Source organism: Euprymna scolopes, chromosome 6, assembly GCF_053919585.1.
Source record: "Euprymna scolopes isolate OS-2025 chromosome 6, ASM5391958v1, whole genome shotgun sequence".
In the NCBI taxonomy this organism is placed as follows: domain Eukaryota; kingdom Metazoa; phylum Mollusca; class Cephalopoda; order Sepiida; family Sepiolidae; genus Euprymna; species Euprymna scolopes.
Genome location: NC_136487.1, coordinates 156476706 through 156501824, shown reverse-complemented (window position 1 = coordinate 156501824; position 25119 = coordinate 156476706).

The window sequence follows — 25119 nt, the reverse complement described above, 5'->3', positions numbered from 1 at the left end:
CATTACTTCTAATATCTACAGTATTTCTGTTTAAAATAGATAAGGATTCTGCACTAATTGAAATATAATATTTATGCATTTAACGACCGGGCAACGTCGGGCGGCCTGATAATATATCTAGAAAAGTAAGAATGTGTGTGCGTGAGGACAATTCTCAACCAACGAACTTTTGGTCTACAGACTTAAAATTTGATATATAGGGTATTCAAACACGTGGGAAACTTTTTAATCGGTTTTGAACAAAAAAACGGGCTGCTAAGGAGTAAAAATTGAAAATATGGTACTTGGGGGGAGGGCACCGGATTTTTATCTATTTGTCAACTGTTTCATTAAGTTTGAAAGCACTTTTTAAAGATCTTGTCAAGCTGGTTTAATGGCTATCGTACTTGACTCACTGTCTTTAGGTTTTGTTTCGATCTCAGCTCGAGTAATTTTTTTTCTTACATGAAGTGAACTGTTTAGAAAAAAAATCATTTTTTTTTTCATTTCTTTTTTTACTTCATTTTTTAAGGAATTTAATGTTACGTTTGATACAGAGCAACGCCGAATACATCTTCAAGTATTAATATAAAATAACATACGAAAAACTGGTAAAGAAGCAACTATACAATAAACAAACGTTACCAAAGATAAGATAAGTCACTCTTCTACCTATCTGGATAAGCTTTTAGTGTTTTAACTGATTTTAAAATGTGAAAGGCAAGTTTAGTTAAAACGAAAACGAACATAAATGACCTCCCCGACAACATTGCCTCTGAGATGGGTATATATGCTGATGACACTACACTCTATGGCAGACACGACAGGAAGACGAATGAACACATTTCTAAAGAAATGGCAGAAACACTAGAGGAAGACCTCCAATCTGTAGTGGAATGGGGACAAAAGTGGTTGGTCGCGTTCAATGCTGCCAAGACTAAACTAGTTTCATTCAATAATTACAAGAAACCCTCTCTACCACCAATAGCAATGGCCAACGACCCTTTATCTGAGAGTCCATCTTTCAAACTCCTTGGCCTAACGTTCACAGGAAACATGAGTTGGAACAATTACATTGAAGGCATTGCCAGGGCCGCTGCAAGAAAGGTAGGCTCTCTCTACCGTGCTAGAAAACTACTAACACCCGAAAGTATCCTGTACCTCTATAAGGCCACCATTCGCCCATGTATGGAGTATTGCTGCCACATCTGGGCTGGTGCATCTGCTACTAGTCTCTCGCTCCTTGACAAGGTTCAAAAGAGAGTCGCAAATCTGATAGGCCCTGAACTGGCATCTAAGCTTCAGCCTCTGTCCCATCGACGAAATGTTGCATCCCTCTGCCTGTTCTACAAGTATTTTAGTGGTGAATGCTCTGATGAACTGCAATCACTTGTGCCCCCACGACGCGAGCACCCTCGACAAACCCGACAGGCTACTAGATCCCACCCCCACACTGTAGAGGTCCCTAGATGTAAAAGATCTTTTTACTCCAATAGTTTCTTCCCCAGAACCGCAAGACTCTGGAATTCCATTCCAGGTCCCTGCTTCCCCAACAGTACTGACGTGCAGAAGTTCAAGTGTAACGTGAACCGACACCTTGCTGCCCAAATCCCTACATAGTACCCCAGTAGTTGTTGCCCCTGATAGTAGCCCCCTACACCAAAGTGGCAATTTGCCTTGTTTGGGGTGAAAATGTAATAAAAAAAAAAAAAAAAAAAAAAACATGCCATGCCGCCGTGATGCTCTTGCATTTGGAATCCCGAGAATCGGCCAAAACTTGAAAAAAAAAAAAAATGCTGACAGAAATTCACGGAATAAATGTCACGGTGACATTTATTCCGTGGATTTGTGCCAGTATTTATATATATATATATATATATATATATATATATATATATATATATATATATATATATATATATATATATATATATATATATATATATATATATGTTGGGCTTGTGTGTGTTCTATGCCCACACAAGCCGAAAGGCTCAACATATAAAATCAACAGTAGGTTCTTTGATATGACAGGGGCGTGTTCGAAATGAATGTTTCTGTTTAAAGCACAACTGCACTATGATACATAACTTCATTTTAAATATAGTTTCAAGCCATTGTCACCGCACAAGCTGTAAAGCCAGCCATATAACATCAACAGTAGATTCTTTGATATGACAGTGGCACGTTTGAAATTGATGATTCTGCTTAGAGCACAATAAAAACATGATACTTGACTTCTGCATTTTAAACTTTAATTTAAGCCATTATATATATAAAAATAATTTTATAAAATCAACAGTAGGTTCTCTACAGTGCAATGTAGACTATAATGTATTGTGGACTATGTCACATGTGAAACTTTCCTCCCGGCGTATCGTGATGGGTCCCTAACTAGAGCAGGCAATCAATCGATTTGATTAAAAAAAAAAAAAAGTGGGCGATTTCACCGATTTCGATGACAATAAAAATATGGGAGTCTGGGACATTCGTTGATCATTATTCAATCCCGGGAAACGTCGAGTCTAGCTGCTAGTATTTTATGTAGGGGCGCGATAACTTAAAATCCAGTGAATTTCTGGTGTTTCTAGGGGGAGGGGAGGAATTTGTAGTATCCGTTCTAATACTACGTCTTGCCTGTTCTGTCCTCCTCTGTTAGTGAAGAAGACAGCTTTTATGTTTTTGAAACATTAAAGACATAAGTAAATAGTGCCGCGAGGGCTACAATCAACCGCTTCGAAAGAAAAAAAAAGAATCGTTTTTGTTTTCTTTTAATTTGACACTCACGCAGAACAGGTGGCGTTATATATATATATATATATATATATATATATATATATATATATAGAGAGAGAGAGAGAGAGAGAGAGAGAGAGAGAGAGAGAGAGAGAGAAAAGCAATTTTATTGTTTATTTTATAACCGTCTGTGTTCAGATTTCTTTGCCAAACCTGTTCTTTTGTAGGAAGTGTCTTCACGCAATCATCTGCTGATTGTGTTCACGTTTGGGTGAAAAGGTGATGGAAAAGCTCGAATGTCAAAGACAGGACGCGGGAAGGTCGGTTTATGCAGAGAAACCTCTCTCTCTCTCTCTCTCTCTCTCTCTCTCTCTCTCTCTCTCTCTCTCTCTCTCTCTCTCTCTCTCTCTCTCATCCGCTGTCTCTCTCTCATCCGCTGTCTCTTCTCTACTTTGGAGTTTCTACTATTTTTATTTTTACTATCAGGTATACCTGGCATTGCCTGGGACATGGATCACGTAATCGTTTGAATATATACATCTTTCGGTGCGATTCAGAATTCAACTTTATTAAAAAAACAAAAATTCAGAATTTTTTTTTATGATGTAAAACAAAAATATCATGTTCTAAAAATTACGTAAATTGATCAAGTATTTTTTAAGTAAGACAATCAAATTTTTTGAGAAAGCAAGAATGTTGTGTCCTGATCTGCCATATTAATAAATAAAAAGAGACCACTCAATTCGAACTATCGATATTTTAAAAGCAGAATTGTAATGGCTGCGATGTACTCAATCTAAACTCAAATACTGATCGCTAAAACAATCTTTAAAAAAATTCGATATAAAAAAACATACTTGATCAATTTATATGATTTTTGGAATATGACATTTTTGTTCCGTGATGAGTATATACATCATAAAGATTTTTCTGTATTTTTTTAAAATTATTAATTAGGTTGAATTGTAGATTTTTTTTAACCTCTCTGTCTTTCTTTCCTTCCTAATCAATTGGTACAAAATACTGACAAAAGTCATCAGCTCATTCATTTCGTATGAATCAGACGATTCTAATGTTGGCATTCGTTTCCCTGAAATCTTTCTAGTTAAAATTATTTCCAAAAAGACAGGTACTTACCGGAACGACCACGCGAAGGTTGTGAACATCTTAAGTTAAAAAGTTTATGGGGGAACGAACTGGATTCGAACTTGGTACATGCAGCTTGTCAGTCCTTGCCGTTAACCACTGAACCGATATCACCGTCCCATCATTTTTTGATCCAGTCCAACTTTGTTCCTTTCCGCGCATGAGGGATAACATATGCTAAATATTTCGTGCATTACTTGTGATCGTAAATAAATCCAATTATATATTTTTATAATTATGGTTTTATGCTTCAAAAAGGCTAAATTCGCGAAATTTGCCCTAAAAACGTTGAGTGGTTCTAAAATGGACGATCGATTTATTAGAACGTTGCATTAGAAACTGAACAGCCTATACAAATATTTAAATATTGATTTTTTTTTTTTCATTTTTTTTTTTTCTTAAAATTCTTTTTATATATATATATAATCTAGTAAATTAGTGTCTATTCTATAATAATACGCTGGAAAAAAAAAAGACCAAAATGATAAATATGTAGAGGGGAGCACACGTACACGTGAACCGATTAAAAAATTTATAATACCTCTCCCCAATTAAAATCTATCTATATCTCTTCTCTTCTATCTATCTTCTATCTTCTTCTATCTATTCTTCTTCTTCTATTCTTTCTATCTTCTTTTCTTCTATCTTCTTCTTCTATTCTTCTTCTATTCTTCTTCTTCTATTCTTCTTCTATTCTTCTTCTATCTATCTTCTTCTTCTTTCTTTCTATCTATATAAATAAAATGAACTCATTTTTTCCCGTCTGATTTTGACATTAATAGGATTAAAAATCAAGATATTTCATGCAAATATAATATGCACAAACGGCAGAACAATATCTGAGGTGTGTTATAGGCTTATTATTTCTCAAATTCCTCGATAATCTTAGATTTCTATACTTTTTCTGCTGAGAAGTCACGGCCAAAATCGGTTAAGATCAATGGAAGTGGTAAAATATTTTATCTCTAATAAATTCCTCCTCCCCTTGCCACCACTTAACACCGTTTGGGGATCGTTCACAAGGAACAGTTGAGAAGAGAACACCGGTTTGGCTTCGTAGTTCTTTCATGTGAAGTTATTTAAAATCACTAAACTAAGCTGCAGTGCTCTGTGGCGTAGTGGTTAGCGTGCTGGACAATTAACATTATATTTTCACGTTCGCGCCGACCTACCGTAGTCGTTTTTTTTTTTTTTTTTTCCTAAACAACAGGAATGGACTTTTCTTGGTGGCCGAACTGTTAACGTTGCAGATGTTTTTTTGTTTTTTTTTCACACTTTATTTTCCTACTTTTACTCATGACTCCGGGTTTGATCCTTCCTACTTACCTACCATAACATTTTTTAAGACCCCCCCCGTCCCGGAAACAAACACTCGGGCAACGCCGGGTACCCCCGCTAGTATCTATTAAAGTGAAAGTGTCTGTCTGTCAGTGTGTGTATCTGTGTGTCTGTGTGTGTACATTTCCCTACGCAATAATTCTGTCAATATTTTGTCTACTAACTCGAAACTTGATATACACTGTACTGAGATTTGGGAAAATCTATGTGATCGGTTTTCGGCCAGAAATTTGGCGATTAAAGGGTAAAAGTTTAAGGATTTGACCCCTGAGAACTCTACCAAACTCCTCCGACAATTTTCGGTCTAAACACTTGAAATTTTAGACATAGGTTCATTGGACATGGATCTAACTTAATAGCTTGCCCTATCTCTGAATACCCTTTATGTAGAATTTCAAATATTTAGACCAGAAAGTTTCTGAGTAATTTGGAAGAGACTGCAGAGGTCAATTTTTTTAAACTTTGACCCCTATTATGACACCTTAAAATTTATTGTTTTGGGCTCAAATCAAGTTATTAAGTTAGATCCATGTCCAAGGAACCTATATCTAAAATTTCAAGTGTGTAGACCCAAAATTGTCGGAGGAGTTTGGTAGAGTTCTCAAAGGTCAAATCGTTGAACTTTGACCTCTTAATCGCCAAATTTCTAGCCAAAAACAGATCACATAGATGTTCCCAAATCTCAGTACCCTGTATATCAAATTTCAAGTCTGTAGACTAAAAAATGACAGAGTTATTGCGTAGGGAAATGTACATAGACACAGACACACACACAGACACACACAGACACGTTTACATATATAAGTGAACGTGTCTATGTGTGTCTGTGTACATTTTACTTCGCAATAACTCTGTCAATTTTCAGTCTACAGACTCGAAATTTGATATACAAAGTACTGAGAGTTGGGGAAATCTTTGTAATCCATGTTCTGCCAGAAATTTGGCTGTTATGGGGTCAGAGTTCAACGATGTGACCTTTGAGAACTCTACCAAACTCCTCCGCTAATTTTTGGTCTAAACATTGGAAATTTTAGATATAGGTTCATTGGACACGGATCGAACTTGATTTGAGCCCAAAAGAATACATGTTAAGGAGTCATAATAGGAGTCAAAGTTTTAAAAAAATTACCGCTTTTCTTTTCTTTTTTTTGCTAAACATACACCTCCAAACACCCGGGCAACGCCGGGCTGAAATGCTAGTAAATCTATAAAAGTGAGAATGTGTGTAAGGAAACTTCTCAACCTATGTACTCAACAATTTTTTGATCTACGGATTTGGAATTTCGTATATGGGATATTCAGACATGTAGAAAACTTTATAATCGGTTTTCATCGTGAAAAAAAAAAAAAACGGTTGCTAAGGGGTCAAAATTGAAAAATTGGTATGTGGGGGGAGGTGATCGAAGTTTTCAACTGTTTCAACATGACAGCTTCCTTATGTAAAGTATAAGTTGATTTGGAAACACATCTTAAAGATCATGTAAAGTTAATCTAATGATTATCGTACTTGACTCAATGTCTTTTGGTTTTGGTTTTGGTTTCGATCTCAGCTTGATTATTATTTTTTGTTTTGTTTTTACTTTTTTTACATGGTAGTCACCACTTACGAAGGCCCGGAAGCCACTCAGGGATAAGGGTTATAGCGTGTACAGTAATCAATGAGATAATATCGTAGCAAGTGTTAGTAATATTTGATAAAGTGTCTTACTTAAGGGGGCGGTTTATCAGAAATTTGTTTATGTTGGACTTGAAGACATCCAAGTTGTAGTCAGGTGGGAAACAGACAAACGGAACAGAGTTCCACAGGCGTACACTTCTAAGAAAGAAGCTTTGTTCATGGAATCTACGTTTTGATTTAGGCACAGATAAAGAGTGGGGAAAATTATTGATAATAGTTTCAGTTAGACGGGTGTTTTTGGTGAAAGATTGGCGAAGGGGGACCAGAGATTGGAACTCAAAGGAGCACTTGCCATGGAAATAACGATAAAACAAAGTCAGGCTCGCAACGTCTCCTCTGTGGGAGAGAGTTTGAAGGGAAGAGAAAAGGGCATCCCCCACTAAACCACGAAGTCTATTTTGTACTCTGTCAAGGCAGGATAGGCTGTTTTAGCAGCTCCTGCCCAGATGTGGTAGCAGTACTCCATCCTTGGACGTACTTAGCTTTTATATAGATAGAGAATTGCATCAGCAGTGAGATATCTACTGGAGCGGTAAAAGGATCCCAGCATTTTCCCAGCGACCTTGGCAACAGACTTGATGTACGTGTTCCATTTCAGATCAGGAGTAAAGGTCAATCCTAGAAGCTTGTCAAGAAGTAAACTGTTTAGAAACAACATAATACTCGCATGTAAATGTCTCAATTTATTTCCTTTTTTTACTTCATTTTTTTTAAGAAATTTTATGTTACGATATTTCTGTTTATAATAAAGAAGGATTCTGCATTAGTTAAAAAATACCGTATATTTCGGCGTATAAGGCGACTGTCAGATAAGACGAGGTCAAAATTGGAGCAAATTTTCATAAATTTATCATATATCGGTTGTATAAGACGACTGCTAAATCACGAAACCATGTTTGTTTAATCTAGGCTAGAGATTGCAACACCCAATATCTTAAGAAATATTGGTTTTTTAAACATGATTTTTTAACTTTAAGGGTCGTCTTATACGCCGAAATATACGGCAACATTTATGCGTATTTTACGACCAGGCAACGACGGACGGACTGCTAGTATTTCTATATATGTATGTTTACAAATGCCACATGTATAGAAAGTCAACCAATGTTTACCAGAAGGGGTCCCTTTTGTTTTCCTTATTTTGTGGGGTCCTCGAAACCTAACTGAGCCAAATATTTTAATGCACAATTCAGTTGACTATGCTATCTTTCAAAACTTAATTCAACGTAAGTGATAGTGTAGTTCAGTTGTCACGAGACCATCCTTTCAGGCATTTTCTCCTCCATTGGAGGGAATAGTAAACTATTTGTCGTGTTGCCATAAGAGCATCATCCTAGGTATTACCTCCTATTCTGCAGGCGGTAGTTTAGCATATCTTCGTTCATCATGGTAGCTTCCTTCAGTTTTAACAGACTATGGATACCTACTGTAAGGGTGCCTTCGCTTGGAATTTTTGTGTCAAGAGTTGCGCAATCACAACCACACTTCTCCTGAGTCGGCGTTGTTAATTAAATACCAGTGGCAAGTGGAGGTTCAGGACGACTGGAAACAATGCCGATATAAACGAAGAGCACATACAGTGCCTAGAATTCCCAAATGGTTACCCATTTGGTACTAGACAGGCTGAACGTTGCTTAACTTCGGTGATCATACGTAACCGGTATGTTAACGTGATTATTATATACGTATAATACTATCGCCATCGTTCGTCATAAAAACATCCATTCAAGTATTACGTCTATTATTGGAGGCCGGGGTGATATTTGTTCGTTCGTGATACATGCGAGCAAAAATATACGATCGGAGACATCATATTTTTGCTATTATAATTATTAAACGAACAAAATAAATGCCGTGGAATGTTCCAGGACTCCCGATAGTAGGGTATTTTGAAACCTCCGGAGAAAACGTTACAAACATTATTTTTACAGGGATCTGCAAAATCTTTGGAAGAAAGGTTTTTAGCAGATCTTTAAATACAAGCAACATTTTAATTTGTACCAACAAGCCTCACTCCCCTCTTCCTATGGTAAGGAAGGAGAGAAGGAACCGCCCGGATATCGGCAGTTTCATTCCATTATTCATTAGGCTTAGATCCTAGAAAAATACAATATAAAACCAGTGCTTATTTCGATTAATAGCAGTAGTTAAGAGGTAGAACGCTTTAGTGTCCAGGTGTTTTTTTTTCGTTTGCGTTATATATACATATATCTGTGTTGGTTAATAAAAATTCTTGTGTGCAGGGCGTTTGCTCAGTTGGTAGAGTGCTTGCCTTGCATGCAAGAGGCTCGAGTTCGGATGTGTCTAACTGATGAGCCCAAATGAGGGCGAAACTCGAGTCTTGGACTTCCGATTCTTTGACTGTCATGGCTCTTGTGGGCTGCAACGTTGTTTGGCTATGGAATTTATGCGCGCGCGTGTGTTTTCAATTACATTTCACCTTTTATTTATACCAATCCTTTAATTTATGAAGCTCAATGTAATTACAGGGCATATAACAAACAAATGACAAAAGTCTATATTCCAAATTTCAAGATGTTGACCCTCTTACCGTTTATTCCTTAAAGTAAGTTGCCATGCACAATTCTTGACAGCGCCTGTTTCGTATTCATTTAATTATTATATCAATGAATGAATTTATTTCACTCTTAACTCATCAGAAGAAAAAAACAACGAAAGATGACGTAATGAAATGGAAAAAAGGTGATTACAACTTCTCTCCCAATTTTCGGAGTGTGTAATCATGCCCATATGCTTTTATTTTCTTTTAAAACTGATAAGCGCTTTTTCTCCTGATGAGTTAAGGGCAAAATAAATTCATTGATTGATAGAATAATTAAATGAATGATTTTGCGCTACGAAACAGGTGCTGTCAAGAATTGTGCATGGCAACTTACTTGAAGGAATAAACGGTAAGATGGTCAACACCTTGAAATTTGGAATATAGACTTTTTTGTCATTTGTTTCAGTAGTTGTGGATGTAGTTGGAGGATTCGACATTCCTATCCCGTCGCAGTTAACCTGAAGAAGGCCAGAGGAATAATCGGCCGAAACGTTGTGAAAACAACAACTAGAAGATGAGAATAATAGTCCAAAAAAATTATACAAAATTACTCATCTCCAAAATAATTCAATGATAAAAAAAAGTTTTGGTTTAAAAATTCTATTTTTTTACTTCACAACATTTAAATCTTACAATTCTTATATATATATATATAATTTTTAAAAACAGTTATCTACAGACACGCGTGTTTCGGAGACCTACTCCTCTCTAGCATTGGCTTGACTGTTGTAAGGATTCGAACCTTGGACCGCATGTATTTCAGTCCAGCGCCCATTTCCATTCCGCTATGAGGCCATAGACGATTTCCTGCTTTGTTTTTATCGTTCATCTGTTTACGTGGTTTTGTTGTTGATTTTTTAAACGATATTTCGCCTAGGATAACCGATGTTTTTCTTAGAAAGTCGCCTATTTTTTATTTGGACGATTTTTATTTATTTATTTATTATTCTTAATATATATATATATATATATATATATATATATATATATATATATATATATATATATATATATATATATCACTTTACCATACTGCTATCAAAGACATTCACTTCGGATTTTACCATGCAATTTGGATGTGAATTTTTATATCCTTTTCATTAATTTCCCTTACGCTATGATATTTAAATGCTTAAAAACTTTTAATAGTGATTTTCCATGTCTCACTGATTTTTAGCAAATAAGGTGTAAACCATTATGATTATTTGCTAATATTTTCTACTCTGAAGAGATGGTAGACATCAAAATCCTATAGGATAAGGAGTTATAATATTTTAAATGTATTCTTTGTCTTACATAGAATAATAAAAATCTTTTGATTGTAAATTTAACTATTTCACGTCATAATTTTTTTAATTTATTGAATGACTAAAATTTTATTTATTTGCTCTATCTTGTATATCGAGCAATTTTTATTTAGATGGGATAGTACTTATAGAATATTACTGTCAATAATAATTTGTAAGACTTGTAATCACAAGTTTCTATACCAGTTTATTGTTAGATAATGTTATTCTGAAGTATATATATATATATATATATATATATATATATATATATATATATATATATGTACACACACATATGTGTATATATGCATATATATGTTGCAATATCTTAACGTTTTGCAAACAATTTTTTAAAAGATGCGAAAATATTAAAAAATGAAAAGAAAAGGAATTTTTGCAGCATTTAGTGACATGCAATATGATTTCCGTTCTGCTAGATCTACAGCAGATGTGCTAACAGTTATAGTATTAGCGAATCTCTTGACGGAGGCTTCCTTTCTGGAGCAATTGTTCTTGACATATGAAAGGCCTTTGATAGGGTATGGCATAAAAGTCTACTCCACAAAATTTTCAGCTACGGAATAGCTGAAAATGTCTTTTCAATTATGAAATCATTTTTCTCTGATAGATTCATAAGAGTAGTGGTTCTTGGGCAGAAATCAGAAGCTCAAAATATTAATGCTAGAGTCACTCAGGGATCCATCTTCAAAGACTGTAAACGACCAAGTTCTCTCTGATCACGTGGTGCAATGGAGAAAGAGATAGCTGATTAATTTTAAATTATCTAAAACAAAACTTCTATCTTTACAACATCAAATGTCTGATTCCCGTCCGGCATCAATTAAAATGAATGGCTCTCGTCTTGGGAAGACTTCATGTTTTGACAAACTTCTGAGTCTAACCTTTACTCCTGATCTGAGATGGAACATGTACATCAAATCCGTTGCCAAGTCTGCTGGAAAAATGGTGATACCTCACTGCTGATGCAATTCTCTACCTGTATAAGAGCCAACAACGTCCAAGGATGGAGTACTGTTGCCATATCTGAGCAGGAGCTGCTGGAAGCACTTATTCTGCCTTGACAGACTTCAAAATAGACTTTGTAGCTTAATGGGGGATGTCCTTTTTTCTTCCCTGCACCCTCTTTCCCACAGAAGAGACATTGCAAGACTGTCTCTGCTTTATTGTTATTTCAATGGCAAGTGCTCGTCTGAGCTCCAATCTATGGTGCCCCTGGCCTGACTTTCACGAAAAATGCTCGTCTAGCTAAAACCACAATTAATAATTTCCCTCACAGCGAGATACAAACCGAGCGAGAGAGAGGAAATAAATAAATATTTGCTGTTTGATCTTCGAAGCGCACACACGCGCAAGAGAGAAAAAGGGAGAAAGAGAGAAAGTTGGAATGAAAATATACAGCGAGAATCTAGCACAAGTTTAAATAAAGTGCATATAAATGAATTACCTTAAAAAACGTAACTATATTCGAAAAAATATAATTGATTACTTAAATAAATGTACGAAGCGAGCAAGCAATGTACTCATAGGGCAAAAGTGGGTATCATTGTGACGTCATGTTTGAATGGTACATTATCGTTTGTTTAGCATGCTAATACCGTTATTTCGGAATATATAGAATGGTTGGTTGTTTTTGTATTACAGCATATCAACCCTTTTCGGGTTATTTAATGCCGAATCCAAAGATTTTGAAGAAAAAATTTTTTAATAGAATATATTTGTTGTTTTCAGGTCGGTTTCTATTCAACCCATAGTTGGAACCCTAACAGGTACTATAACTCCGGGTCAGAGTGGACCTGGGAGTAATGGTAATTAAAGGGTGGCTACATACTCCCCAAAGCCCACAAGCTGGGGCTCACCACTGGATATTGTTTGTCATATCCAGGATCCCCATTGAGGGACTTTTACCCTCTGCAGGGGGGCAGTCGGCATATTCTAATGCCCCACCGACAGGGCCTATATAGAATGGCCAGAGCTCATCCAATCAGAAGGAGTGGAATTAGTCTGGGGAAACTTTATTATTTTTTGTAACAGAAAAGGGAAAGATTATGTTATGTCAATGAGTTTACGATCCAGTTATAAAGGGTGCAATTCCATATCTGCCCAAAGTGCAGAATACCTCCCGGTGATTACTGGGAATAGTAAGAGAACTTGCTATTTAGAGGGAAAAATAGGAACTATTTCCTTTAAAGATGGTTGCGATGGTGATGATGTTGCTCCTATAATGAACTGTAGGATTTTATTATAATGACTAAATGTGTCTAAAATGGCGTTCTAAAGTTACATAAGATAATGGCTAATAGTCTTTTTATGATATCTGTTGTACTTTGGTCCAGAGGGGAATTTCTGCAATAAAAATATTATAACACACACACACACACACACACACACACACACACACACACACACACATATATATTTATATATACATGTGTGTGTGTGTGTCCTATAATCACGTTGACACACCAGTTCTCGTCAGATCACCAAAGTTAAGCAACGTTGAGCATGGCTAGTACCAGATGGGTGACAATTTGGGAATTCTAAGGCTGTATCTGCTTATCTCGGCACGGTTTCCAGTCGTCCTGAACCTCCACTTGCCACTGGTATTTAACAACATCGACTCAAGAGAGATGTGCTTGGAGATTGTGCAACTCTTGCCACAAATTCTTAAAGAAGTGGGTATCCATAGTCTGTCAAGACTGAAAGAAGCTACAATCTATATATATATATATATATATATATATATATATATATATATATATATATATAAGTGATGGGACGATTCCAACATTTTTCCCAATTTCAATACAATTACCGATTCCGTACTAAATTCCCAATTCCAATAGAATTACCAATTCCGATTCCTTATAAATCTTTAATTATTAAACGATAAGATTGTTATTTTCCCTGATTTTCATAAAAACACATGCGAAATATGCAGATATTTTCCTAAGCGTCAAAATATACTTGTGGAGGATGATCTATCGATTTTAGCTTTACTGGTATTTTAAAATCAATAAATATTTATTATTTCATCATTATTTCTAACAATGGAAAATTTTACTTTAAACAAAATAAAATAAAAAAAACACAATTAAAAGAATCGTTTTGGCATCGGAAAATAGGCATCAATTTTTCCAATTCCGATATTGATTCCGATACCTCCAAATGTTCCGATTTTTCTGATTCCCGATTCTGATTCCGATTAATTGTCTCAACACTAATATATATATATATATATATATATATATATATATATATATATATATATACATATATACACACACACACACACACACACACACACACACACACACACACATATATATATATATATATATATATATATATATATATATATATAGGTAGCTTGTTCAGTATAAAGGAAAAAACCTTCAGGAAATAAAGGTTGATTAACTCACACTTAGTATAATAATAGGTAATGAATACTGCTGGTTCGCGAACGTCGTGTTTTAGATCCAAACAACAGGTGCTTTCTATAAGTAGTTTCACGCTTGCAACGTCTGTTGTCCTTCTTGCATATGACGCCATCTTGAAAGTATTGATCCGTTGTCTAGCGTAGCTATAATTTTCATAAATTGATAACCGCATATTGGATTAAATCGATTTCTGGCACATATCAGACTTCTTCAAGCAAGTGACAGACAGATTCTCTTTAGTTTATTTGTCCCGGGCCTTTCAGTAAGTGAATACGTCTCTGTGAGCGTGCACATTCACCTCTTCAAGAGGTTGCTCTTCGTGATTCGTAGGCTTTTCTTAGCCAATAAATCAACTATAGATACTTGGCCTTTTGCTTAGAAGCAAAGCGTAGTGTCTGTTTTTATAATACAGAGTGGAATGATAAAAGTGTCGCCCTAAACAAACAACACTACATCTTTATTTTAAAACTTTTATTGAAGCATTAATTCAAGTAACTTAATTATGTAGCAGAGCTGACATCTATTCAATGTAGCCGCTTTCAGCCTCAATCACCGCCTTGATACGGGTCCGGAACTGGGAGTATGTCTTTTCCACAAGTGCCGGCGAGAGCTCGGCGAATACTCAGTACTCAGCAGATGGCGACTTTGGTGTTGTGGGAGGTCATGTTAGTGATGTTCTCAATGTATGACCAAACGAAGTAGTAAGGTCGAAGGATGGGGGGGCAGTGAGAGAAGAGTACGAAGTCATAGCACCCCTTCTGAAGCCAAGCCTGGGTCTCTTTAGACTTGTGGTCCAGTGCCGAGTTCTACTGCCACACCCAAAGTCTGCCAACGGCCACCTGATTGCACCAAGGCATCATCATACTCTTCAACACATCCAGGTACATTTTGGTGTTGATTTTCAAGCCGACTTCGAAGATGTGATGTGGCATAATGTGGCCCTCACTTAAAACCACACCAAAGACCATAACTGTTATTCGTGGCAATCCAGTGATGCATTTTGAGGGTGCTAACAATGATCCAGTTGTCGTAACTTGAATCGGGAGAGAGCATGAGTTGTACAGTGACGCATCTCTGATCTCATTTGTTGAACATTGTGTCACTATCGCTCTTGGGATTTGTACATAACTGGCCAACTTGTCCGCAACAAAAAAAGAAAACTGGTTTTCATCAAACGGAAATGGAATAATGTCCTCTTTTCTAGGGTGACAATTTGTACACTTCATCTTTTCTGTCCTCGATTAATAAAGGAGAAATCTTTCTAGACTGACGCCACATTGGAACCGATTTTTTTTTACTCTGTTATCATGGGGAGTCAAGCAAATAGGAATTATAGACAAAAGTTTATTAGGTCTTCTCAGCAAAGCTTTTAGATAATGTAGCATAATTCTCTTTGACACTTCATACCAGTCGAGGATACGTCCTCGACGATCAGTCTGAAAATCTGCTTCTCAATCTGCACTCTTTTCTCTTTGAAAAGGGATTAGTTTAGTGTCAATCGCCCGAGGCGCCCTTACTGAGAAATGCGACGAGACTGTTCAGGCATATTTTGTAGAGCCAAAGTAAACTAACCTCCAAAATGAAACTAGGTGATTTCTGAAATCACCTAGTTTCACTGACTTTCATTTTGAGGTTAGGATACGATTTTTATTGGTTGGAAGATATTCTGACTTCACGTGTTCCTGTGAAAACTAACTTGATGAATGAAGAGTGAATCTTAACAAAGTGGAGAAAGATAAAAAGGGTAGCAATTAAAGCTATTTACTTTTTGGCATTCGTCCGAATCGCATTTTAATGTACAAATTTTGATTCTATCACAAACTGTTCTGTTCTGAGTGGAAATTATTTTAATACAATTCCCAAATTTCCTTTTTGGGGATCTTGATCTTCGCCACATCACGTTCTGCAAATAAGTTAAGTGATATTTCATCTATAATTTATGATTACTATCAGGCTGGATGGCGTTGTCTGGTCATAAAATATGCTTAAATATGATATTTTAATTTGTAATTATATATATATATATATATATATATGAGAGAGAGAGAGAGAGAGAGAGAGAGAGAGAGAGAGAGAGAGAGAATACCAATAGAATTAAATGAAAAAATTAAAATTAAAATAAATATATAAATAAATAAATAATTAAACTAAATAATCCTTATATTAAAAAAATAGCATGAATTAGATTGAATATTTAGTTATAACGGTACAGATTCATGAGACAAATTTAAATAAATAATTTTATTGGGAATAATTTTAAGATATTAACAGTACATATAAAACAAGAAAAATTGCGATAAATTTAAGTTCAATAGATTACTGAAAATATATTTATTTGAAATAAATCTAATAGACATATCAGGTAATTATTGAAGTGAATATAATACTTAAGATTATACTAAAATTTATAAAACTCGTATACAAATATGGATTGATTTATATTGAAGTTTTTTTTTAAATATTAAAGTTTAAATAAATAATATAATCAATATATAACAAAAAAATTAAATAAATAAAATAATAAAATAAAACTACTAAATTAGAAAATAATAACACTTAATTAGTACAGTTAACACTCATAAAATCTAAAGAATAATATTAGATTATACAATATGAGACAATTCAGTATACTTTTGAAAGTAAGTTTCTTAGACAGAAAATAAACCAATGTATTGGGAAAAAATCAATCTCTCGTATTAATGAAAATAAATGATTAATTAATCCTAATTAAATGGCAATAATAGAAGTCTGTTTAAACGTAGAAATATACATCATAAAAATATTTATTCATGTAATAAATAAGATTATAGTTAAGAAAAGTTAAAATCTAACTGTAATTCAATAAATTTAATAATTGGTTTCGTATAAAATAAACCTGAATACATACATTCTGGATTCTCTCTCTACCGTGCTAGACAACTACTAACACCCGAAAGTATCCTGTACCTCTATAAGGCCACCATTCGCCCATGTATGGAGTATTACTGTCACATTTGGGCTGGTGCATCTGCTACTAGTCTCTCGCTCCTTGACAAGGTTCAAAAGAGAGTCGCAAACCTGATAGGCCCTGAACTAGCATCTAAGCTTCAGCCTCTGTCCCATCGACGAAATGAAATGTTGCATCCCTCTGCCTGTTCTACAAGTATTTTAGTGATGAATGCTCTGACAAACTGCAATCACTTGTGCCCCCATGACGTGAACACCCTTGACAAACCCGACAGGCTGCTAAATCCCACCCCCACACTGTAGAGATCTCTAGATGTAAAGATCTTTCTACTCCAATAGTTTCTTCCCCAGAACCGCTAGACTTTGGAATTCCATTCCAGGTCCCCGCTTCCCCAACAGTACTGACGTGCAGAAGTTCAAGTGTAACGTGAACCGACATCTTGCTGCCTAAATCCCTACATAGTACCCCAGTAGTTGTTGCCCCTGATAGTAGCCCCCTACACCAAAGTGGCAATTTGCCTTGTTTGGGGTGTAAATGTAATAAAAAATAAAAATAAAAAAATAAAAAAAAATTGACCGTTATCAATACTATCTAAGAAAATAACTATAAACTGATTATAAACTATAAATTAATAAAATATTAAATAAAATATTTTATGTCAATTATGACTACAATTTATTAATGTGTAGCTTTAGCATTGGTGACTCTACATTAAAATTCAAAGATGGCGTAACTAAAGAAAACACAATTGTAACTTCTCTTCCGATTTTCGGATTTTGTAATCATGCCTATGTTCTTTTATTTTCTTTTAAAGTTAATGAATTCCTATTCTTCTGGTGAGTAAAGGCGGAATAAATTTAAAAATTGGCACAATAATTACATGAATGGTTCTGCGCTATAAAACCGGTGCTGTCAAGAATTGAACATTTTAACATGCTTAAAGAAATAAACAGTAAGATGGACAACATCTTGAAATGTGAAATATAGACCTTTTGTCAAGTATATATATATATATACATATATATATATATATATAACTACTTCATTTACTCACATAAAATTAATATAAGAAAGTATAAATTTATGCATAAACTTTAAGTATTTACTTCAAAAGTGCTCAATATGTAGGTAGAGCTAGTTAGTAAGTTATAAAATATATATGGCGATTAAGCTACACTGAATATTCCGCGTGTGTGTGTGTGTGTGTGTGTGTAAATGTCTGTGTGCTAGAATGTCTTCATCCTAAATTCTATGCAATTATACACAATGTGGAAACTATGCATAAATAGAATTAAGCATAATAGTTAAATGAAATCAGTTATCTAATAAGCAACCATAAAAATGAATAATTAGTTAATCTTCATGAAATCGCTTGCTTATCCATGACTGAGTATGTTAAGAAGTTCGTTTTAACAATTTTTAAAAAGAAAGAGTAGCCTTTTAATATTAATGTCAGAGTGAGAAAAACACTCAACGTTTTTTTTTATATGTGAAGAATGTTGTTTTTTGCTTGAAGCATTGTGCATAGTTTTTTTTAATTATATTTTCACCCCAAACAAGGCAGACTGCCACTTTGATATAGGGGACTACTATCTCGGACATAAGTTGCAGGGATACTATGTAGGGAGTTGAGCAGCAGGATGTCTGTTTACATTACATTTGGACTTCTGCATGTCAGTACAGTTGGGGAAGCAGGAACCCGGAAGGGAATTCTAAAGTCTAGCAATTCTGGGGAAGAAACTATTAGAGTAGAAGGCTTTCTGTCATCTGGGGTCTCTACTGTGTAGGGGTGGGACTTTGCTGCTTGTTGGGTTTGTCGAGGGTATTTACATCAAGGGGGTACAAGGGCTTGTAGTTCGTCGGGGCATCTACCATTAAAACACTTGCAAAACAGGGATGCAACATTTCATTGATGGGACAGAGGTTGAAGTTTAGATGACAGTTCAGGACCTATTAGATTGGCGAATCTCTTTTGAACCCTGTCCAGGAATAAGAGACTAATAGCAAATTCACCAGCCCAAATGTAACAACAATACTCCATATATGGGCGAATGGTGGCTTTGCAGAGGTTCAGGATACTTTCAGGCATAAGTAACTTTCTAACATGGTATAGAGAGTCTACCTTCCTCGCATCAGCCTTAGCAATGCTCTCAATGTATCTGTTCCCACTCATGTTCTCTATGAACGTTAAGCTGAAAAGTTTCAACAAAGTACTTTCATGTGATGCATCTTAAGCCCTAGCTATTAGTGGTTGAGGAGATTTCTTGTAATTATTAAAGGAAATGAGCTTAGTCTTGGCAGCGTTGAACGTTATCATCCATTTTTGACCCCATTCCACTATAGATTAGAGGTCTTCCTCTGGGGTTTCTGCTATTGCCTTGGATATGTGTTCATTTGTTTTCCTCTCGTGCTTATTATAGGGCATGGTGTCATCAGCAAATATGCCCATCTCAGAGACGATTTTCTCAGGGTGTTCATTTATGAATATCAGGAATAAAAAATATCCAAGGATCGACCCCTGATGTATACCAGCATTTATATCATATTGTTTTGACGTATGACCATCGAGGACAACCTGGATTTTTCAATTATTTCAGAAGAATTTAATTATGTTAAGTATTCGTTCACTAATATCATAGGATCTGATTTTCCTAAGAAGACCATCATGCCATACCCTGTCAAAAGCCTTAGATATATTTTAGGCTACTGTGATCCCTTCCCCTGCCTTATCCAGTGCATGGTATATACGTTCAGAGATTACAGTTAGGATATCTGCAGTAGAACAGGCTTGCCTAAATTCATATTGATGGTCAGACAGAAGTTTAGCGGCTGTACGGTGATGAACTAGAGCTTGATTAATTATGGACTCAAATATTTTGGCAAAAAGAGGGAGAAAGCTAATGAGGCGACAATTTAATGGGTCAGTTCTTTCGCTAGAATTCTTGTGAACTGGTACCACAGAAGCAGTTTTCCAACAGTCAGAGAAGCAAGATTCTATAAGGAATTTGTTGAAAAGTTTGAAGAGAACTGGAGCAATCTCAGCAGAGCATTTCTTTAATAGTACAGCGGGGATGAGATCAGGTCCACATGCTTTTGAGGTGTCTAGGTTTTTTATAATATCATGTACATGAGAAGGGGTGATCATCAGGTCAGATGATCACCCCTTCTCAGTGTGGTTTCTGTCCGCCAAAGAAAATCAGGGAGAGATTGGTTTGCTGGGTCCAAAGTAAAGTTTCAGGCAAACTGACAGGTACGGAGGTTAGCTTTCTCTGTTGCCGTGCAAACAACCTCATGATTGTGGGATAATGGGGGAATTGTTGATTTACTATACTGTTGAAGAGTTTTCAGAAATCACGAGTTCCTAATTTCTGCGCCTCACTGCATTTTCTCGTGGTTTCGATATATTCTCTCTTCGCTGTTGTTTTTTCTTACAATTACTTCTAGCTTCTATAAACTTTTGTCTGTTTGTACTAGACTTATGCCGGATAAATCTGTGGCATGCATGCTGCCTTTGAGCAATGACAGCTGCACAAGTAGAAGTAAACCATTGGGGAGAGTGGGTTTGCTATAGAACTTCCGTGTGTGGGAACATGTGCTTCAATTTCCGCTTTGAACCATTCAGTGGTCTCATTGCGCACTGTTTCACAGGAAGAGAAAAGATATTTCCCCATGGGACATCTCTGATGTGATCTCTGATAGTATCCCAGTCAACGTTATTGTAGTACCTTGTCGTTTTGAGCAATGACTCTTTAACTTGGAGTCAAGAGTTTAGAGTGATGTCTACCATTATTACAATATGATCAGCATTCCCGAGTGGGCAATAGACATTTGTTACACAATCCTCAAGGACTGTTGTCAGAAATAGGTCCAGAAATGAGGCTTGCTGGTTCTGATGATCTGGGAGACAGGTCGGGAACGTTACTGTCTGTATCAAGGATTGGGATATAGAAAAGTTATGGATGATGCTACCAGCTGTGTCTGTGTAGTAAGAGAAGCCAATTACTGTAGTGGGCATTAAAGTCTCCAAATGCATGTATTTGAGTGCTAGTGTCAAGGAAGAGTGCTATATCTATGTTGTCAGAGACATGATTGATTAGAATACAGTCCTGGGTCGAGAGAGAGAAAAGAAAATATAAGTAGATAGTGCTATGTTGTAAAGTTAGTTTAAAGCACATGAAGGCCTGGTCAACTTATTCTAGTTTAAATTACCTAGTCATGGGGAGGGTGTTACGAATATAGACTCCAAGGCTGTGCATGTATCTGTAAGAGTCCTTATGACAATTGGAAGATAAGTGAGTGCAAGTTAGTTTCATTTCGTGCTAAGATATCCGGGAAGTTTGCTAGGAGAAATGATTCTACATTATCTAAGTTCTAAGTTCACGGATATTTGTAAATTTGAGCCTCAGGGGAGGAGGTGAATCATTGTTCGAGTGTGTGTCTGGTTTGATCGTTATTTTTGGATGGAGCTGCCATTTCATTTTATTCCGTATTTTCAGTTTGGGGTGAGAAGTGCTACACAAAGCGGATGTGTGGTTTTTTGGCAATATCCAAAGATGCTATCGTCACTCAAAATGGCCACTACTAAAGACAGTGACCACGCTACAACACCATGCTAAGTGAACTTGATTTTGCGTCCGCTTGCCTTGATGACATTTTAAAACAGTGAGAACAATACGAACCCACGTAAATTAAGTATTGAGTTGGTCAAATAATTCGTCCATTTATATCTATAATATAAAGCTGAACGTTTGTGTGTGTGTGTGTGTGTGTGTGTGTGTGTGTGTGTGTGTGTGTGTGTGTGTGGTCACGAATAGGCTCCTATATGGTTGACTATTTTAAAAAACTGATTACATATGATGATAGAAGATGTATCGAGGATCAGGAATGGGTATGTTTGATCTGGCAAAATGGTGGTTCATAAAAATTGTGGGGTCTTCGTTCGCGCCTGACCCCCAAGGTATGGAAATAAAAAATGAAAAAAAAAAAACGTTTACAAGAGTTTTTTTATATAGATGTACATAAGAATACGTTGATAAGTATGTTTCAACTTAAATAGGGATGGTATAATAAAATTGTGGGGGTCTGCGTTTGCGCCTGTACTCCATGGAAATATGGCACAAACTTTAACAAAGACTTTCCATGTCTGTTTGCGTAAGTATACTTTGATAATTATGTTTCAGTTTGAAGAAATATGGTATAATAAAATTATTGGGTGTTCATTCGCTCCTGACCTCCATAGAATGTAAATTTGTCACAAAGTTTAATAAGGTTTTTTAAAAGGGGTGAGGGTCCACTATAACACCTTAACTTTAATCTTAATTCACGTTAGCTTTTATTTATTTTTTTGAGTTGAATCATATTGTGTCGAATAAATTCACCTCATAAATTCACGTTCTTATTAAAGTGAAAGCCAAAAAAAAAAAAAAAAAAGTCGGAACTTTAGACAATTCTCGACACAAATTTTGCATAACTCTGATTTTTTCCTTCTCCACTTACCCGTGGTACTCTTTCGAAAATAGATAAATAGATAAATAATAAAAAATAAGAACGTTACTTTTTATTATGTCAAAAGAAGGGGAAAATCCTGCTCACGTTGTTACGTGTCTTTTTAAAAACATTTACATAACCTTTTTATTTATATATCTGTTTAAGCTTTTTTTTTGTCAGTGTACTAGAAGGAATTCAGTTGATTACAACCCTTTGTACGTGTTCTATACATTACAATAGAACAAATCTGAATCCGACGGCGCAATACTACACTGTTCAATACTGTAAAACTGAAACGAAGCTGTTCTGCTTGAAAGGGCGCCATTTTCTTCTTATTCATATTTATATCGATTCTTTGCTTTAAAAAACTAAAGTAATTACGTGCTTACGTTTTAATATCACATTTTGCTGTTTCGGACTATTTTATTAAAGTAAGTAAAGCTTCATTATTTTTCAATATTTTCGATATTATTTAGTAAGAGTGTTTAGCAGAAAAGCAAACAAACGACTACCCGAAAAAATAAATATACAAGAAATAAATGTTACCATAGTCAATAAAAGTTCAGTTCATGTTTTTTTTTGTTTTGTTTTGAAATAGGTTTTAATGCTCTTTACTTGAAATAATTTCAGCGAACAGAAATTAAAACGAAATTTGAGTAGATAACTACTTAAATAATTTTTATATAAACTACACATGCCATAATCGAATATTCCTCAAGCACAAAATAACGAAAAACACTAAAATATATTTATAAATATTCGTTACGTTGACGGAACTCTCTTAAATTGTTAACACAGAATGCCAGGTGCCCCTCCTTGAAACTGAAAACGGGGGCTCTCCATTTCAAAGTTGCTGCTATTTTGTTTTTTGTTTTTTAAACGGTTCGTGAATTAAAAAAAAAAAAAATTATAAACAACTTAAAAAAACAAACCAATGAACTTTTCTACCATAAAAGTAACTTTTATTGACTATGGTAACATTTATTTCTTGTATATTTATATTATATATATAGCATTTTCTCTTTGTAAGGAAACATCATTTTGTTGGTCACTCTTGGCTACGAATGGAAGCAAAGTTGATATAAAAAAATATATTTTCGCGAAAATTATCTTTATTTTCATATTTTGCTTAGGGTAAAATTTTTGGCTATCAAAACCTATCTTTTTACAACCCCCTCGTTTTCATAACCTATCATACTTTCATCAATCACAGTCCATTTTCTGTAGGCTGTTTTTGAACCCAGTCAATGACGGGTACTTCTGCTAGTATATATATATATATATATATATATATATATATATATATATATATATATATATATATATATATATAGTCTTTTCGGACTACTAACGATCGTTTTATATTACTATCCTTCAAATCCCGCAGCAGTAAATATGTTGATGTCATTGTGTAATAAGTATTCGATTAGAAGAGTTCTTATATTTTTGCTTGTATTTCAGGCCTTGAAGCAGAGCATTTTGATACCGGATTTTTTTTTTTTTTTTTTTTTTTTTTTTTTTACAACAGGAAAGGAGAAAAGGCTGTTATATGAGGAGAAGGGGTTGTCTGTTTATATTGCATGTTAATGTTCCTTTTACGGCACATCGGCTCTTTTAGGGGGTTTATGAAAACGAAGTAGAACGTACCTTCTATATCCTTTTTCATACCTCTTATCCGTGTCCTCGGGTGGTTTCAGGCCCAACGTCAGCGCACCTGGAACAAAAACTCATGCAAATCTACAGACTCGAATCTCATTTATCTGGACAACTGGATCTTTATTCAGTTTTCACGGTCGAAGTCATGTAAAAAAATTAAACAATAAAAAATTAGGCAACAAAAATTAGGCGATAAAAGATTAGCCAATGGAAAATTAGGCAATTGAAATATTAGACAATGAAATATTAAACAATGGAAAATTCGGCAATTGAAAAATCAAGCAAAGGAAAATTAGGCAATGGACAATTAGTCAACGAGAAATTAACAGGCGATAAATTAGTCAATATTGGAATAAATATTGATTGAAAATATTATTTAGAGTCGTTCTTGTGGAATAAATGGTTATAGAAATAGCCCCCCCCCCATAAAATTATGTTAAAATGTTAGAAAATATTGACTATTGTTTTCAATCAAATAAAATTGATTTTTCTTAGTGTTCTATGAACACGTTCTTGTGTTATTTTTAAATTGCCTAATTATTCTTTGCCTAATTTTTACGTGCCTACTTTTCCAGTTACCGCTGTGGTGGTATCATCAGTATTTATTTATTTATTTATTTATTATCGCCCCTTCGTAGTCGTAACAATTGTTAGCTAGAACAGACAAATAGCCAAGAACAACAACGATATTGTATAGTGACGTGCTATTTCCATTAAAACTATTAGTGTTACTAAAGTAAGTAATTGTAACGACTGCCAGGTGGGTGTGCGAGAAAATATGTTTTCTATCCTTTGTTTCGTATTCAATTGTACGAATACGACCAATCAATTATTAATTTATT